Source organism: Eufriesea mexicana, unplaced genomic scaffold, assembly GCF_001483705.2.
Source record: "Eufriesea mexicana isolate 0111107269 unplaced genomic scaffold, ASM148370v2 scaffold4231, whole genome shotgun sequence".
Lineage (NCBI taxonomy): Eukaryota > Metazoa > Arthropoda > Insecta > Hymenoptera > Apidae > Eufriesea > Eufriesea mexicana.
In genome coordinates, this window is record NW_016912235.1 from 222,037 (window position 1) to 240,103 (window position 18,067).

Below are 18,067 nucleotides of genomic sequence, written 5' to 3' on the forward strand. Positions count from 1 at the left end.
GAAAGAGCAACGCGAAAATCAGCGACCATCTCGACCAAATCGCAATTATTGTACTTTTTATTCCTTATAGCAAGGCTAAGTTTAAAAAGCACGAAAGACTTGGAAAGGCATTTCCGTAATCGACATGGAAGATTAACCATCGCTCACGGATCACTCGCTTCCATGGAGTTAGGCGGATGTCGCTCCCGCGAGAAATATTCGTCGCTTGCCGGGAATCGCGGAGGAATTTCGCGTCATTGAGCCGATAAGCGTGGTACAGGGAGAAGGTTAGGGCTTAAGTAAGATAAATCTTGGCGGAGCGGGTTGACAAATATCGATGGCTGGTCTACGGAGCGATCGAGGGTGGCAGGGTGCAACTGGGGTGCAGCGGAGGGTCTTTGGGTTTTCTATTCGCATGGAGGCAGAGCGACTTCCGAGAGGCGCGAGTTCACAGGGCTGTCACCGTGAGGTTCACGTCGCTCGATACATCAGACGGGTAATGGCGAGGTAGGAAAATATGCGGAAATTTTCGATCGACCCTGTCGAAGTCTGAAGCAGCTGCACGTATCGCGCTTCAAAGTGGAATATCGAATCGCCTGTTTCCTTTATCGACTACACCTCGCGCATACGAATCAGCGGGAGCGCGGAATTAAAAGAAACTCGGGAAGAAAAGCGGGAGAGAACGGGGAGAAAAAGGATTTTAATCCGAGGATCGTTTCACGTACGTCTCCCTTTCGCGAGTCACGATTTGGCGGCCGACTAGCAGGTCTTTTCCGATAGGTTTCGAGAGAGAAAAGTCGTAGCGTGTTGCGAGAATGTAATTGCAACGGCGAATGTATCAGCCAGAGGCACGTAGAACTCGCAAAGCTGAGCCGGCTCTTATTCGCTAATGGAGTAATTCCGTGGCACCGGTGGTCATGTGCACGTAATTAAAACCTGGTGAATAGACGATTCAGCGACGTACCGCGACCAGGAACACGCTCGGCTCTACCTTCGATTCCGAACGGGACAGGGATCGATGAGAAACTTCGAGTCTCTCGTGTTTATTAACTTTAAGTCTGCGACAGAATGGATTATTGGGTTAATAGCGCGTTAACGCGTGCGATAGGGACGCTTTACGAGGGCAAAAGTGATAAGGGTTTAATAACAACAAATTGCCTGTAAGCAGATTCTTTTACGACCGTGATATATTCTTTCGATAGTTCGAAAGCGTTGAACAGTGGCAATTTGTTGGATCAGAGATGTAATCGCGTTAACCTAGATATCAGGTTGTAGGGCTGAACTCACGGTTCCGTGATAATGCAATGGTAGGGCGTTGGTAATTAATTGCAATTATGTTCGTGTCATGTAAATGAAGCTGCAGATTCCCGTTACACAACGCACGCCGCGGTACCACACTGTCTTGCGTTCGTTTCGTGGTCGGAGGACTTCCGGTTGCGCCGCGTAATTTTCCTCGCAGGAACACTCGGTGTCTAACAGATGCGGACATCTTGGAACATCGCCCCAGCTTCGCTCGCGATAATTCGATACGACTTTCGAAGTCTATTCTCCATTCTGTGGATATACCTCGGAAGATGGAAGAAAGGAATCAGGAGGTTTTCGGATCGAATGACAAATGGCAGAGGGATCGATTAACTGCTCTCGATAAACTGCAATTTAATTTAATCATTGTTTCTCCTAATGGAAGTCCGTTCCTTCGCAGAAAGTCTAATTATTCACGGCTACGTATACCGTCGGTTGCCTCAATTATTTAAATTAGCCAAGTTAACCCAAACATGCATTTCACCAGCCCCGACAACTATAGTTTGTCCGACGGAAAAGTAAAGTTCATATTTTCTTTTTATTAAATTGACAAGATATTAATGAAATCTTAAGTTCTTCGCCTAAAGAAGCCTTAAGTTCTTCGTCTAAAGAAACCTTATGAATTCTGGCAATACCGTTTCAAATACTAAAAATATATCTACTTCGTCCCGCACAGAGGCAGGGGAAATTAAAACGAGCGAAGCGAAATTCGAAAAAGAAACTTTTCTTCCGCCGCATAAATAATGGCGGATGATAAGCAGAACTTCCAACGCGTCCTTAACGATCCTGGTAATTTTACCCTTCCCGATAGATCAGTGGCGCTGGCGAAATTACCATTTTCGACGAGGCAACTTTAATTACGGGCGCGAACAATTTTCTCTCCTTCAAAGTGACATTTTCGCCAGCTATTTGTTACTCGCGGTAGCTGGCATTGGATTTCGCGCGACGAAGATACGCTAATCTACCTAACGAAATTACTATTGTACCTATTGGATCGGTTCGCGCGTTGCCAGTGGCTAAAAAATTTATCGATTCGCGCAACGCTCCCGTTCATTACGTCGTAGATCCTTATCAGCTGACTCTGCTTATAAATTACCTTCCACAGGTCGTTTAATAATGTTCGCGTTTGAATTAGGATATTAACGCAAGGAATCGCTGGTTAGATGCAGCAGTTCAACTTCGTGTAACACCGACGTTCGAGAACCTACTCGACTACACTGCCTAATAAATTTCAACATTTTCTCTAATCTGTAATATGCATTAGGTGATTTTTGTAGGGCTTTTTTCTTGGACACGAATCTATAATCGAAATCGCTCTATCACTCTCAGATTTCGAAAAATGTGGGTTTCTCTAAAAACGCATGATTAAAAATTATATGAAAAGTAAAAACGCTAGGACATACGAATGTAGTTGTAGTTTATAAAAAATGTATAAATTATGAAATTAATTACTAATAACGGATTATTATTGTTAATAACAAATTGTTCACAACGTAAATTTATAATAAAAGTGAAAAAATTAATAAATTATTGGCTATTGCTTAAATTTATAAAGTATTTGTGTTAAGATGTACCTATAATTTACAAAAAGTTTATAAATTATTACCCCTATTGTTAATAACAAATTGTCTATAATGTAAATTTATAATGAAAGTGAAAAAAAATTAATAAATTCCTGGGTGTTACTTAAATTTATGAAGTATTCGCGGTATAATGTATCCATAATTTACAAAAAGTTTATAAATTATTACACTTGTAATAGATGATTGTTAATAACAAATTGAAATTATTAATAACAAATTGCCCGCAACGTAAATTTATAACAAAAGTGAAAAAATTAATAAATTATTGGCTATTAAAGCGGAAAAATAATAAATAATGGAATCAGTAAATTTTCGATTGGGGTGGGGGAATTGGCCGGTCGGTAGCTATATAAGGGGCGGCGCGACGCAGCAAAACTCATTTGTCGGTTCGACTTCGGAAGTGTAACATCTAAATTTTCGTTGTGCGCGAAGGGTGGGGATTCGAAGTGAGGTTGGGGTTGGCCCCCCCCACCCTCACCCCCACCTATTAAATAATTTATTAATAATTGTTTTTATTTTCAGCTATTAATTATTTCTTTCTTTCAGATTTTAATTACATTTTACTTTTTCAGGTATTAATTATTTTTTTTTTATTTCAGATGTTACTTTTCGTTTATATTTATTTATATTTGGACATTCGAATATTTCGTATAATATTCGAATGTTTCATCGTTGATTTGTTTATGTCTCATCGTTGGGTTGTTTATATCTCATCGTTGGGTTCTTCATGTCTCATCGTTGGGTTGTTCAGATCTCATCGTTAGGTTCTTAATAATTTTTTAATTTTTTCAGATTTTAATTTTTTTTCTTTTCAGGGTTTAATTATTTTTCTCTTTTCCGATTTTATTTTTACTTGAAAATTCGAATATTTCGTATAATATTCGAATGTTTCGTCGTTGGTTTCTTTCTCTCTCATCGGTGGGTTATTCCTTCCACTTGGTTAACCTTCATGGTTTCTGTTCGTTCATTTTCTTTCCTCGTACTAATCCATTTCCTTTCAGGTTTATATTAACAATAATATATTCTGTTTTAGCTTTTAGGTTTCTCGAGATTCTTAAGTTTCCTCAAGACTTCATCTGGAATACATCAATGTATGACGCGGGATGCTTGTGTTTACTTTTAAGTAGTCATAAGATAGATTTCTAGACTAAGTATCATGTGCGCGCTATCGGTACAAAGGTAAGCTACCTAACTTGGAGCGAAATATACAAATTCTCTGTCTTCCACTTACCCCTCTCGTTACCAAACAGAACATAATTGTTCTCGCGATAATCGCGATCGTTCTTAAGTACCGACTAGCCTGCGCGACGTACTCTCGTGTACTTGATAACTCCGTGTTTCGTAAGTCATCCAAACGACTCGTTCCGACACTCACCCTCGCCACTGCCACCCTTGTCACGCATCGGTTCTAGGGTGGTCGGCGGGCTGGCACTCACCTGGGTCAATTCGAGGGTCTGTCGACCTTAGTCGTCCTGGGCACCAGCGCGTGCACGACCGGGGTATGGGCCCTGTAGCCGTGACACTGCATATGGGCCTACGGTCAGACCCCATGGGATGATTAATTTCTCCCCCATGTGGCAGGGGCCTGCGTGACCGGAATTTTATATTTTATTTCCCATTTGTATCTCTACTTAAATATCTTAGTGTCGCGACAGTCAGTTTTTAGTATACCGAATCGAAATACCCTTTGTAAGACACGAAATATAATAAAGTGTCAGTAGCTTCTCTTTAACTTTTTTCGCTCCAAGTTAGACTAGACTATCTTTGATACAGATAGCGCCAGCAGGCTGCGCCACTAGGGCGCATGTCGGGTCTCGATGCGTAGCCACCTCCACGTGGTGAGACCTGGTAATTGGTATCGTTTGCCAAAGAGAAATCTTTGGCCAACGATACCAAGCTAAGAGCTACGCACAAAGTTTAAGATATTTCCTATCTTTTGTAAATTCCCAATGTTTCCTCTGCGTTTATAGAAAAACTCGCATTCATTTTCAGGAAAGTAAACTCTACAAGAATTATTCAATAGATATTACAGATTATACTTCGTGTTGAACAGTGTTATTCGGGAATTGCCCTTGCCCGAGACGATCGTGGGTAATTAACGAGACTGTAATTAGCTGGGATAAAAAAGAAAGGAGAAAAAATAGGCGAAGAGGAAAAAGAGAAAGTAGAAAAGAAGATGAAACGGGTCTTACTGGTGCGCAAGTTGCGCAAAGTACTCGTCAGGATATCTCCAATTAGACGGTCACTAAGTGGCTTCTCGACACGAGTGTCTTGCACTCCGCACTCCAATTAAAGTATTAGGTGCAATAACCAGACGACTCGATTCTTCGCTAATTTCCTGCTTTTCTAATGAGGCTAATCGTTACGAAACAACGTCGGCCGACGTTCGTTATAGTTTCCGTGACGTTTAATTGAAAAATAAAAAAAAAAAGGGATCGGATTAACCATAGTCGAGATCAGGTGGTCGGAGATTTCTAGAGGGGCACGATAAAATCGTCGGTACTGGAATAAATGGCTCTCGTATTTTTCTTTATAATTCAAGACACCGGTTCTCAACCTTTTTCTCTTACTGTCAGCCAATATTTCGCCGAGACGCGTTCCGCTAGAAAATATTCGATGCACCGCGCGTTAAAAAGTGCCGATTTAAAAGGATCCAGTTCGCGAACTTGGAAAAGAATTTTCTACGAACCGAGTGTTAATGTTAGAATGGAATTTTTCAACGCGCGCAATTAGGAGCGGGATCGTCCATCTTAGATGCCAAGGATAAACTGGAATCGCTTGGGCGATCGGAGTGCGCCGTTCTGTGCGGTAGGTAATGGCCGTTAATAAACTGCCACTAGTCGGATTAACGAAGGTACGATGGTACCTAAGGCGTCGTTCCGTGATAACGAGCCTGACAGAGTAACGTGCCTCGTGATCGATAACAAAGATTCGCTGTCCGTGCTTCGTTGCCGGAATAATCGAATCACCTTTATGAACACGAGATTGCCACGAAAACAATTGCCACATTCTCGCGACCAGATTGTACGTGTGAAGGACAAAGGGCAAACGAAATTATGGCGACAATTGCTACAAGACTCCAAGACGTCCACTGTGGAATTTTCCTGATAAATTACATCCATCGGGTCTTCGTTTTAACGCAAGGTTTACGGGGCCCGATATTTTGACGTATTCCGAATTTCGCGAGGAAAATTACAGAAATCGTTTACGAGATACGTATTTATATAAATTTCACATAAATATATATCTCGTTTATAAGTTAACAGCGTATAATTAATATTAACCCTTTGCACTCGACGATCTTTTGGTTAAAAATTTTCTGCTATAAAGCTGGAGATATTTCTTTCAGTAATAAATAAAAAATCGTATAATAATTAACACGTAGAATTATTTCATTTCGATAGCTCGCACACCGTTACATTATCTTAACCCTTTGCACTCGAGTGACGCCTCTCAGTCACCATTTAATCAAATTCTAAAGATGGATATTAATCAATATATCAAATTTACAATTACTCAACGATGCGTGGAATACCGAAGTAAAATAATTGTACGTCTTAATTTGCATACGATTTCTTATTTACCGTGTTAGAAATATCGTCGAATTTATGGCAGGAAGTCTTCGAATTACTATTTTCCTGTAACGAAAAAATATCCGAGTGCAAAGGGTTAAATTTGACATATTAATTAGTATCGATCTTTGAAATTTTATCTAATGGCGACTGACGTTCCCCTCTCGAGTGCAAAGGGTTAAACTCCGCATACATACGCGAATTTGACATAAAATCAAATTTTATGTAAATTTCGGTATTTCTATTATCATATTGATTCGCGAAGTCTTCGTTGCTATATCCTAAGTTAATTCGTCGGATTAAACAATTTTCAGTTTATCTGCGTACCTATCTCGTTCTGTGCGATCGTAAACTCGGTCTTGGATATACTATTTTAGTAGTTACACGTAGAACCTCAGCCGAGCCGACTTAACCAGCCCAAACTTTGTAGTGCCTTACAAAATTGGTGCCACCGTGGAATAAACTTTCAATAATGAACGGTAACCCTCAAAGGGTTGGCCCAAAAATGTAACCTCCTTTAACCTAACTTCATCCACGCTAATAAACTCAACCTCACCGCGAACTTGTTCGTCAGACGTCCAACTTCACTGATCTCGGACAAATTTTTCCGCACCGAGTTTACTCGTCACGTGTCCAACTTCCGCAATTTCGGACAAACTTCTCTAGAACCAAAAAACCCCCCCAAAAAAGAAAAAAAAGGAAGAAAATAAAATTTCTACGGTATCACGGTTTAAAGTAATCATCCCTAAAACCGCACGAACGCGGTCCCCTGACCACCTTAAAGCGCTGTATTAACTATAACGAGATCGGAGTGACGGCGTGTCAGACGAGGAGCAGGACGAGGGTAGGACGAGGTGGTTCGAAAATGACAGGAGAGAATTTACAAACGTAACGAGACGTTCTCAAACGTGTTCGTGGAGTCACGATCGGACCAGAAAATAACGCGAGACCAGTGCCAGGCGCCATTGATACACGGAGAAATGGAGGCGAAAGGGGAATAGGACTGGGACGAAACGGAACGAGACGAGGACTCGTTGTGGATTTTCGATTATCGGATCAATTATCGGCCAGATCGGAATTTGGCGGGAGCCATCGTCCCGTGTTTTGTTTGCTTTTAATCGAGCCCCATTTTCTTTTTCGAGAGCGCGATTGAGTCCCGTTCCGGATCGACGTGTTCGATTCCTTGATCCTGCACGATCGGCCATCGACGGTTCGAATTGGCAAGTTGTTTACGCCGTGGCAAATAAATTAGGTTCAATCATGGCTCCTACACCGCGAATATGCCGGCGGTGAGGACCGGTCGAAAACGAATGGATAGAATTCTATTTCGGGTTGCTCGGGGCGAAAGATTGGATAAAAATTCGCGTCGTGGTTGCTTCGTCGAAATGAACCTGCGAATTTCGTGTCCACGGGTGTAGTGCTGTGAACGCTTTGTGATAGCTGTGATCCTATGATTGTTTCTTTGCTTAACTACTCGCACGAGGTATCCGATTTTTGATAGTATAGAAGTTTATACCTTTTCCTACGCTATTTGGCCTGTTTATAACGATAGTACGCAAAACGACAAGATTTTTTACGTATTTTCGCTGAATTTTCGTGTAATTCAACGTTAGAATTGGAAGTTAAAGAAGAATAAATGTTGAAACGTTGAAATATTCCAAAGACGATGTTTTCGGCGTTTACATATCGCGATTTGATTGCTTGAAATACATCACCAAACTAATGTAGAGATCAAGATGGTTTGGTGGTTTAGTGAGGTGTTTAAGCGAAGTTGCTACCAGCGAACCTCTGATAAGGCTTTTACTAGGCGACTACGAACGTAACTCGACTCATTAATCACGATATTCTGACTGACAACTCTATCTCGTATGACTATCTCGGCCACCGACGGACTCTCCACATCTCTTCACACTAAAACTGACTCTTCGCTTTTGATTGACTCTGTCTCTCCGAACGGGCCCTTTTAAAGTCCGTCAGAGGCCAAGCGTCTCCCCAAAGCAGGAGAAACTCCTTCTACGCCAAGATCAAGGGTGGAGGAGACTCTTCCCTCCGAGTTAGCCCCTCCGAAGGGTCACTCTCGCGGGGACCCTTCCCGAGAGGTGACCACGGCTATGTCACCCTCGGTTTATGCCGTGGAAAGCCGAGGTTGCGCGAGGCCAACTCATGTGACCTGGCCCTGATCTTCTACGGCCCATCTGGCAGTCAGATCCCAACCTAGTTAGTCTAGGTCCTCTAGACCTGGCCAAGTGTTCCCTATACCCCAATAAACTCCAAAAAATATCTTACAATAACCCTAGCAGAACTCGTAACGTTTCTCCCATATTCTATATATTCTTCATATTCTAACTCCCACAGCAAAGGACCCACAATAACAATTTCACACGAGACATTAACGAGGCATTTCTCACAGTTAAGATGTTAATAAACGTATTATTATTAACAAAGGAGAATACAATCGAGCTAGCATCGAAGGCTCTAGGACCTCGAGGAGGAAGGTGACGATGCCATTTAGATGCAAACGTCGAGACGGGCCAGACAGATGGACGTAGAGTGAAATACTCACGAGAGGGAATTAAAGTTTCCTCGATTATCGAAAAGTCCATTACCAAGTTTTTATCTGTATTCTTCGATCATGTGCCCCATCGTCCTCGAGGATCGCCCCGCGAAGCGCGGAAATTAAGTCCCGTTAGCAGAATTTTCAAATTCCTTGTAATTTCTTTACCTTATCGATACGAATCGAGTTCAACTAGTATCGGTATTCTCGATTTACAAAATGTCCGAATATTTGCACGCGTTATAACTCATCCGGCGACCAAAAAGCAATGGCGACTAAATTCGGAAACTTTCCACGAACGATACGTTTATCCTATCCGAAAGAATATTCGAGTATCGACTGGATGGCGAAAGTGACAGAACGGAAACGAAAGGAATAACGTTTAAACCGGGACAGGCAGAGGTGTGGCATTTAAGCGACGCTCGATCCGATCGCGACAACGAGATGCAAAAGGACAGCTCCATCGATCGAAGATACGCGATATCGGGGTAAAAAGCAGCATTGTCGATATATTCCACTTTTGCTGCTCTCCTTGTAAAAACCAGATCCACATCTTCCCCTCTATCGTCGTTGGCTCTCATAGACGCTGCGCGAGGGTTGCAGGGATGCAGAAGAACGAAAATACGATTGGGAAAGACACGGGAGGTCGAGGAAGGGATGAAAAAGAGATAATAATGCGAAATAAGGTGGAACAGTTGGAAAAGGGGAAAAGGAAAGCAAAGGATGAGAAAAAGGGTATAATAATCCACGAATGGGAAGCGGAATCGTCTTCCAACGAACGTAAATACGCGTAACGATTGCTAACCGAAAGAACAGTGGTTTGTACATGGCACAAAGACACTGTCAAGTATAGCGAACCCGGGGAGAAAGGAAGGACCGTAATCGGGCAAATAAATTGTCCACGGAGTCAACCGATTGCCCGTAGTCTTCCTGAAATCGTATCAATCGATGCCGAAAAGGGCGGCCTGTTCCATGACACGCTCTTGTATTTTTAGATCTCGTCTTTAGCCGAGACTTGATTAAGGGGCACGATTAAACACGAGTGAATAGGGACAACAAGCGAGACACGACGCACTGTGCAGGCTTGAGAAGGAAGACAAGAACGCAATAGGGAGTAGGATTAATCAAAGAGAAAAAGGAACAAGCAAATAGACGGGACGAATAAATGAGAGTAGAAAAAGACGGTGGAAGGGGCAGGGACGGCTGGAGAACGGGGGTGGCGAGCATTTAATTAAAAACGAAGGGTGTGGGCCTCTCGTGGACGACGTCGGACCGACGAACGTAGGAGAACGAGTGGAATTTATTTGCCAGCGTGAAAGTTCCAATGGAGGCTCGCGATGCCCACCGGCTCGACCGTCGGCGCGTTGTGGAAATGCGTAAGGGGCAGGCAAAGGGAAGACGGAAGAAATTTTCGAAACGTAGAAACGTTCGAAGACGGAAGAAATTTCTTTGTATACTCGAGGTCTGAAATCGGGATGCCCGGATCGAGATCGGTTAGTTTCAGAATCGACGAATGTAAAAATTATCGGGGAGATCGACGCTGATGCTCGAAGCCGTCGGCCAAGCGAGACCAATCGAATTGGTCTTTTCGAATGGCGTCGTTGCGAGTGCGCTTCTCTAAACGGAGCACGAGTTGCTATATCTATTTCGACGCGAACGGGATACCATCTCGTTGCCCATCGATAGTCGAGATGCGATCGTCGACGATTACGTGGAGTTTCAGGGCGTGACCATTCGCTTGATCGATGTCTCGTCGTTCCATAACTCTTTTCGAAAGCTCGGTTCATCTAATCGTAAAAATTCGAACGATGTACCGGCATTTTTCACCCCCGACAAGAGTACTTTGGATCCACAGCCGGTCCTTTCTCGGAGGAAAAAAGGGTGGATATAATACGTAATACAGCACGACATAACTAACGAGAATGTAAAATTCAAATGGTCTACGTGATCACAATTGAAACGTCTACGTTAGAAACTCCTAGCCTGTTAGTATGTCCATCGTCGGCCGTGGGAATTGGCCGTTTTTAACGCGATTTCGCGTAAACGCTTTTAAAATTGAAATACAGGTCCCCCGCGGAATAGATCCGTCGAGAAATTCCCTTTATTATACCTTTGCGGTGTGTCGTGCGCGCGAAAAATGGTATTTGCCAACTCTCGCGGAAATAAAATGACCGGCATTTAAAAGTTCTATTTACGTGACCGGGGGACGAAATAACTTTCATTCGGTTAATATACCCGCCCCTTCTTCGCCGTCCGAATTACGTCGTTTGTACCCACGTCCTTGTATTCTTGGAACAGCTTTCGCGGTAATTAACAACTTCGCGCAATGACGGAAATAGACGCGGAATAATGATGAGCGTTCATTAAAGTCCGGAGTTTGCCGTTCTCGGTTAACAGCCGTCGCGAGTAGTATCAGCCGGCGACTTGTCAGACATTGGGCCTGTCCCGCTCTTATGCTTAATATAGCTGCTAAGCTACTCTCGTAATACACGTTTCCCGGGTAATTTGCTAATGAAGCCACGCACCCACGACGAAGCCCACGTCTATTTACCACGTCTATTTAAGATTAAAAAATGGCACCGGCATTCTTATCCTCGTCCGAGATAAAATATCACAAAGTAGTACGAATCGAAGAAACATCTTATGGAGGACCAAACACGTGTGAAAAGGGTCGAAAAGAGCGAAAAAAGGCGGAAGAAGGTACTCTCGTAACGTTTGCCTCGTTATCGAAACGTTCGGTTAGGGGAAAAAGGGAAAAGGGGAAAAACGTGACCGCGACGCGACATCTCGGCGCGCTGTCGTCGCAGCGAAATCTGTTTAGCCTACCGGAACCGTGGAAACTCTCGTTACGTATCCAGTCGTGGAGATCAAAGGAAGCCGGGCTTTCGCTGAAGGTGATAAGTGAGGTCAAAGGGTGAGGTTTAAGGAAGATCCGCGAGGGGCAAAGGATGCTTTTGCTGGCGGAGAGAGGGTAAGGATGCCAGGAAGGAATCAATACGTACTAACCGTCTGGAACGCGTTTCAACTGGCATCCCGCCGTGACAAAATCAGGGCCTCACCTCTCGTCGCCGATCTTTCCTCGTGACAGACTTGCGGGGAAAATCGCTCTTTTCGCGTCCCCGATTACCTCGCAAATTGCCAACCTTCGGTCCCGAGTATGCAACTGAGAACGTTGAGCGATAAAAGTCTTTCACCGTCGCTTTCCCTTTTCTCCTCGCTTTTTCCCTTCCTTTTTAACTTCTTTTTATCTCTTCTTCTCGTTAAGTCGCGGGGACGATGATTTAAGTGTTCGTTTGCGTAACGAGGTAAAGCGCGTTTAACCCTTAAAGCATTAGAGACAGGCAGACTTTGCGATGCATCAGAAATAAGATCACCGAAGTGACTATCACGACTATGAAGCATCGCTGGATGACCCTCCTGTTTCCAGAACGACGAGCACATGCACGCGATCTCTGTCTCATGCGGCAATTTCCACCAGCCTTTGTTACACGCACAACGCACACCGACGCTGAATATTTCCCGGGATGCACCGGCACTCGTCTCTGGCGAGTGGACGTCCTCGTCGGGAGCTTTAAAATCGAATAAAAGTCGAGAGCAAAGTTTGTTTACGCTATGGGACAAGGTGAAAGTTCATTAAAAAGCAAACTAATCAGGGGAATGGATCATCCCACGGTTCATCGGCGTCGATCCGAAAGTTAAATCGCGGGGCACGTCGGTGGACCGATATAGTCGGCGTCCATGCCGGAAACGTCGATAAACACAAAATGAAATCCGCTCGTGCACGGAAATATATAACACTTAACAAACGCGAGTATATCCGAATTCCAAATCTCCGAGTTATTAATCGATATCGCTGTTACACGCGTCATGTCTCCCGAAGAATTTCCTCGTGCAACGCGTGTTTAACTTTATTCGTTGCTGCGTGAAGTATGTCCACCGCGTATGCACGAAAACAAATTGCACGGAACGTATTTTCACCACCGGATGTTGCCGTTTTTTCCCCCCTTTTTCAATCAGCGTCCGCCATTCTCGCGACGCGGTCCTCCGTGAGGCGAATAATAACGAAAATTCCAGCGATTTTTCGGCAAAATGCAGCACCCGTGATTTTACTCGATTATAATTGAATTAAAGTGGCGGGAATAAATGAACATACAGAGTGATTCATTCGATATTAGCATCTTGATTCACGTCACTGTTATTATCCGCAGAAAAAGCATAGATAAAATTTTTAATATCAAACATGACATATCGCGATTTTATTGACACGGCGAAGATCATTCTCGTCTCTAAAGTGATTTTAAACGCATTAGATATTCTGCTAAAACTACCAATTCGAAATGGTAATATCGAATAAATCGCTCTGCGTAGATTCTTCTCTGGCAATCCGCAAAAGTCAATAATATTAATTTCGTTCGTGTAATTAAAACACCTGCACGGTTTTATTAATCGCTATAACAATGAAACGTTTCAATCCGATTACTGGGACGTGTTTGGTAAATCTAGTATTAATAATTGCCATTGTACCTCCCTCCCATCTGTTTCTCGTTGCACTTTAAACTCGTGGCTGCGTTCACGTGCCAGCACCGCGTCCGCTCGCTCGCGTGGTAGACACGCGAGGCTCGGCCAGGACCGAAGCGGAATTTAATTTTCGTCAATCTGAATATTTACTTTGCCCCATAAATATGTAGCGACGCTGCGTAAGGCATGACGCGGGAATAAACGTGGCCGAATATATCGGGTATCCATAACTTTAGAGACGCGTCATGTTTTTCAAGCGGCGGGCTTATCACGGATACAAATCAAGTCGACTTTTTCGTCGGTTCCCGCGCGATCTTCATTTTATCCCGACTCCCCGGGAACGCCCCGTCGTTTCGAAATATCGTCGTGAATCTATCGGCCCCGTCGAGGGAAACGCTGAACAAATTACGATGTTCATACCCCGTGAAATCCTAGGCTAAGCAGCGATATATCCCAACGTTTCTTCTTTATTAGCACGGCGTAAGATCGCTCGTTCGTGACGTGATCCGAATGACGAAAGATCATGCAGGGAAAGGGACGAAGAGAAATCGTGTCGCAGCCTAATTTCCGCGATCCTTCAACCCCTAACCGCGCGATCCGAGCGGAAGCGTAATCGGAATTAGAGGCGCGTTTTGTCACGGCACGTCCGGTCTACTGGTCGTCGCGTTATTAACCCCTTGACTACGGCAGATTTTGATACGCAGTGGCCGTACCATACAACAAGAATTGAGATACGATGTGCGCCATTTTTGTGGAAACAAACGCCCTCCGTGTCAGAAAACTAAACTACGCCGAGCGCCTATAGGCGCCCTTCGTGTCACAAACGCAAAATTTCTAAGCGCCCATAGACGCCCTTCGTGTCACAAACGCAAAATTTCTAAGCGCCTATGGACGCCCTCCGTGTCACAAATGCAAAATTTCTAAGCGTCTATGGGCATCCTCCGTGTCACAAGCGCAAAATTTCTAAGCTCCCATAGGCGCCCTCCGTGTCACAAATGCAAAATTTCTAAGCGCCTATAGCGCCTATAGCGCCCTTCGTGTCACAAATAAAAAATTTCTAAGCTCCCATAGGCGCCCTCCGTGTCACAAACGCAAAATTTCTAAGCGCCTATGGACGCCCTCCGTGTCACGAACGCAAAATTCCTAAGCGCCCATAGGCACCCACATCAGTCAAGGGGTTAACCACGACACACGATTTTTGTAATTGACAAATCGATCAAACGGAATGCCTACTGTGAGTGGACAGAAACGGAGAACGTCGAAACGACGGTATCGAACAAGCCGGCCAGCTTCCGGTAATTCTTTTAACCGATCACACGTGTCGATTCACCGTGCAAACTCGCGTTCCGATAGGGAAACATCCAGACACAAAAGGCCACCCAGGTTATTCAAGGCCTGAATGTTCTCCCTTAAGCTCCCCGGCTGCCTTCGATTGCGCATTGTCCGCATACGTCGCGCCTCGCCGACGTTCCATGCGCGGAATCTCATCAAAATTTTCGCAACGCTCACGGCCTCGTCGATTCACCCGACGGAAATATCGCGAGGAGTTATCAATTTTTCCATCGGAGATCGTTGCCAAAAACCCGAATGGCTCGCAGACGTTCGAGACGTTCCATCGAGTTCGACGCGACGAGCGTGAAGATCCACTAGTACCCTAACCAATCATCGCCCGAGTTCTCTTCATGCAAGTGCTTTCCAAACGGCGCTCTCTCCCTGAGATTTCCGTCCTTCCAGCATCTCGCAACTTGCTCCAACCTTTCGAAAGATGACGCGAGGATCGGCCGGGGTAACAGTTAAGAACTTGGAATCCGTGAAAGGAACTCGACTATGTAACTATCGAAATTCTCCCTCGAAAAACGTATTCTTCACCATTGGGGACCTTTGCTTAACAAGTTCCAACGTCTCCCTTCCTCTTGGACGGAATTTCTTCACGGTTGGATGATTTAATCTCGCGGTGCACGCAAGATGGCTCGAGATCGGGTGTACCGAATTCCAAACTCGCCTAAAATCTCTCTTCGAGGGAATTTCTTGGAATTTCTTGGACGATTTGGTTATCATCATCGACGTAATCGACGAGACGCGAATATAACGCGAGACAGATAGACTCGAAGCTATTCTCCGAACGCAAGATGACGAAAGCGTTGGTACTATTTTTCAAAGCCCGTTCGACGCGAGACAAAAGGCGAATCAACGCCGACGAAATTTACGATCCTGCCGGGACAAAGCGATTTAACGTTCGCCAACCTGCGCTGGTTTTTTGCCGCGAGAAAGGTCCGGCGTGGAATTAGGTGGATCGTGCACCTAGCCGATGAGACGGGTCTCCTCGGTCTAGTATAATCACGAGGAACGACAGGGGTTCGATGTGGGTCGAAGTGGGTCGAATTTTTCGGCACGGTAAAGTCGTCTGGATCGCCACGACCTGCCTCATTCTCCGATCTACGGAGAATCTCCAGTGCCGTGGGCTCTGCAGGTTTCCATGGCAAAGGTGAAATTTGATTGCCTGCTGATTTACTCCTTTTTTCGTGCTCGAGATTCTGGTGGTTAGCAGAGGTAGCCGAGGTATCCTCGTTCGGCTTTACTACCCCTTTTTACTATAGCAAGTTGCCATTCGAGACATTTTTTGGAGCATCGTTAATTGATACACTCGTATAACCACGGTGTTTGGTTACGCGGGAAAAATCGGCTCATTCGCGTGTTAAATTACCTATTAACAAAACCAGTTACGTTTGCAAACGCGACTGTTTAGATAAAGCAATTACATCCGTTTATTTAAGAAAATATACGTATTTGTTTATTTCAGTCAGCGGATATATCAGAACTCGTATCGCGAAATGAAAAATTAATAAGATCAAACATGGCTGCCAGGATTGATAATTTGTATCCACTAATTGGATACAATTTACGAATAGCGTTATATCGCGACCGCGGTTTATAAATACCGCATTACAAGTGGGTTTCACGAGATGTCGAAAGTGCTCGAAATCGGAGAAAGTTTTAAGCTGGGAAAATTCGAAATTTCCTGATAAAAAATGCTGGAAACACGGGTAAAAAAGATATAAAATCGCGGAGAAGAGGAGGAAATATCTCGTCACCTCATCCACGTTATTTTCTGACAAACTTTTCGGCACATCCAGTGCTGCAGCCGGCAGAAAAAGGAAACGTGTATAAATCCGTGAATAATCCGAACGTTATAATCCGGAATATACCCTCTATCCGGGAAATCAGTTCGTCAATTTGAATATTTACGTGGACCATCGAACTTAATTAGCACGTTGGAACTTTCGAGCCACGGTTGATGGGCGCGATCCTGAAATTGTTCCGAGAAATGCACCGTAATGAACCGGAAACCGCAATCGGACTTTAACAAGAAGTTACACGGGGATTCGGGTCAATAGCGCTAAAGGCAAACTAATGATGCGGTAATAAATAACCGTAGATTACGATGGTCCGCGATGCGTCTGCTAAATGGTTAATAGTCGGGGCAACTATATATATCCATCACGCGAAATCCGAACGTCGAGCAGCGAGCAGACTGTATTAAGCTTTCGGGACGTTTAAACAGCGTGCCTCGAATTCACGGACCAATTCCGTTTTAATGACTTATAATTAGCGAAGTCGCGAAGACCAACTCGGAGATGTTCGTTTCCTAGCGAGTTTCCTCGAGTTCCCAATGTTCATCCGCGGGTATTAATCTGACAAATCCCCTGTCGCTGCTCGATAAGAGGGGGCGAAAAAATAGCCGTGAAGTTTCCCCGTTTCGTAGACATTTTACCAAGTGATATTCATAAAAATCCCGATTCGTTTAGGCTCGCGACCAACGCGGGGGTTTCAATTCTCGCGGAGCAAATAGGAAATTACGAGGCTACGCGTGGAAATTGGACGAAGAGGAGAAGCATCGCGAAAGGGGGTTGGTACGAGGAGGAATCGGAGGAAGAGACGATTCCTTAAGCGCGGGAACGACATCGGTATCGAGCGATGAAGGGAAGTAGATAAGGGACGTTCAGAAAGGAAGTAGATATTCGTGGGACGGGGTGGCCGTTATCGCGAAGAAGGAAGCTTCTTTTCTCACCCTCAGCGGGGCTTTTCTCTCGCTCAGTCAAACCAGCCACGTCCGATCTATGTTTTCATCTCTTCCCGTTCGTCCCTTCTCGTTGGCCTTTACGAGGGACCGGGCATAGAACCACGAGGCAACGGACTTGCCCTACGCGTGGAGGAGTCTCAAAGGAAATTCCATCTCCCTTCTTGCGTTAACGATCGCGATTTTTCACGGCTGCCTCGAATCGCATGGCGAAAGTTACGCGAAGCTTTCGAAGGGATAAATGCCCGGTTCGTAGGAATCGAATTAGCCGAGGCGAATTTCACGAGGGGTATATAGCTCGTGACGTTAAGTGACCGAAAGTGTGGCATGACTTCACGAAAGGTGGAAACGTCGTCATTCCCGAAAGTAGTCTCGCGTCATCTCTGCCCGATCGGAATCTTCCGTTTTGTTAGGTCCAAGAATATTCCAGTGCTCTATTTACCCTAGATTTACCGCTTTACGTCGATCGTTAGTCGTGTAG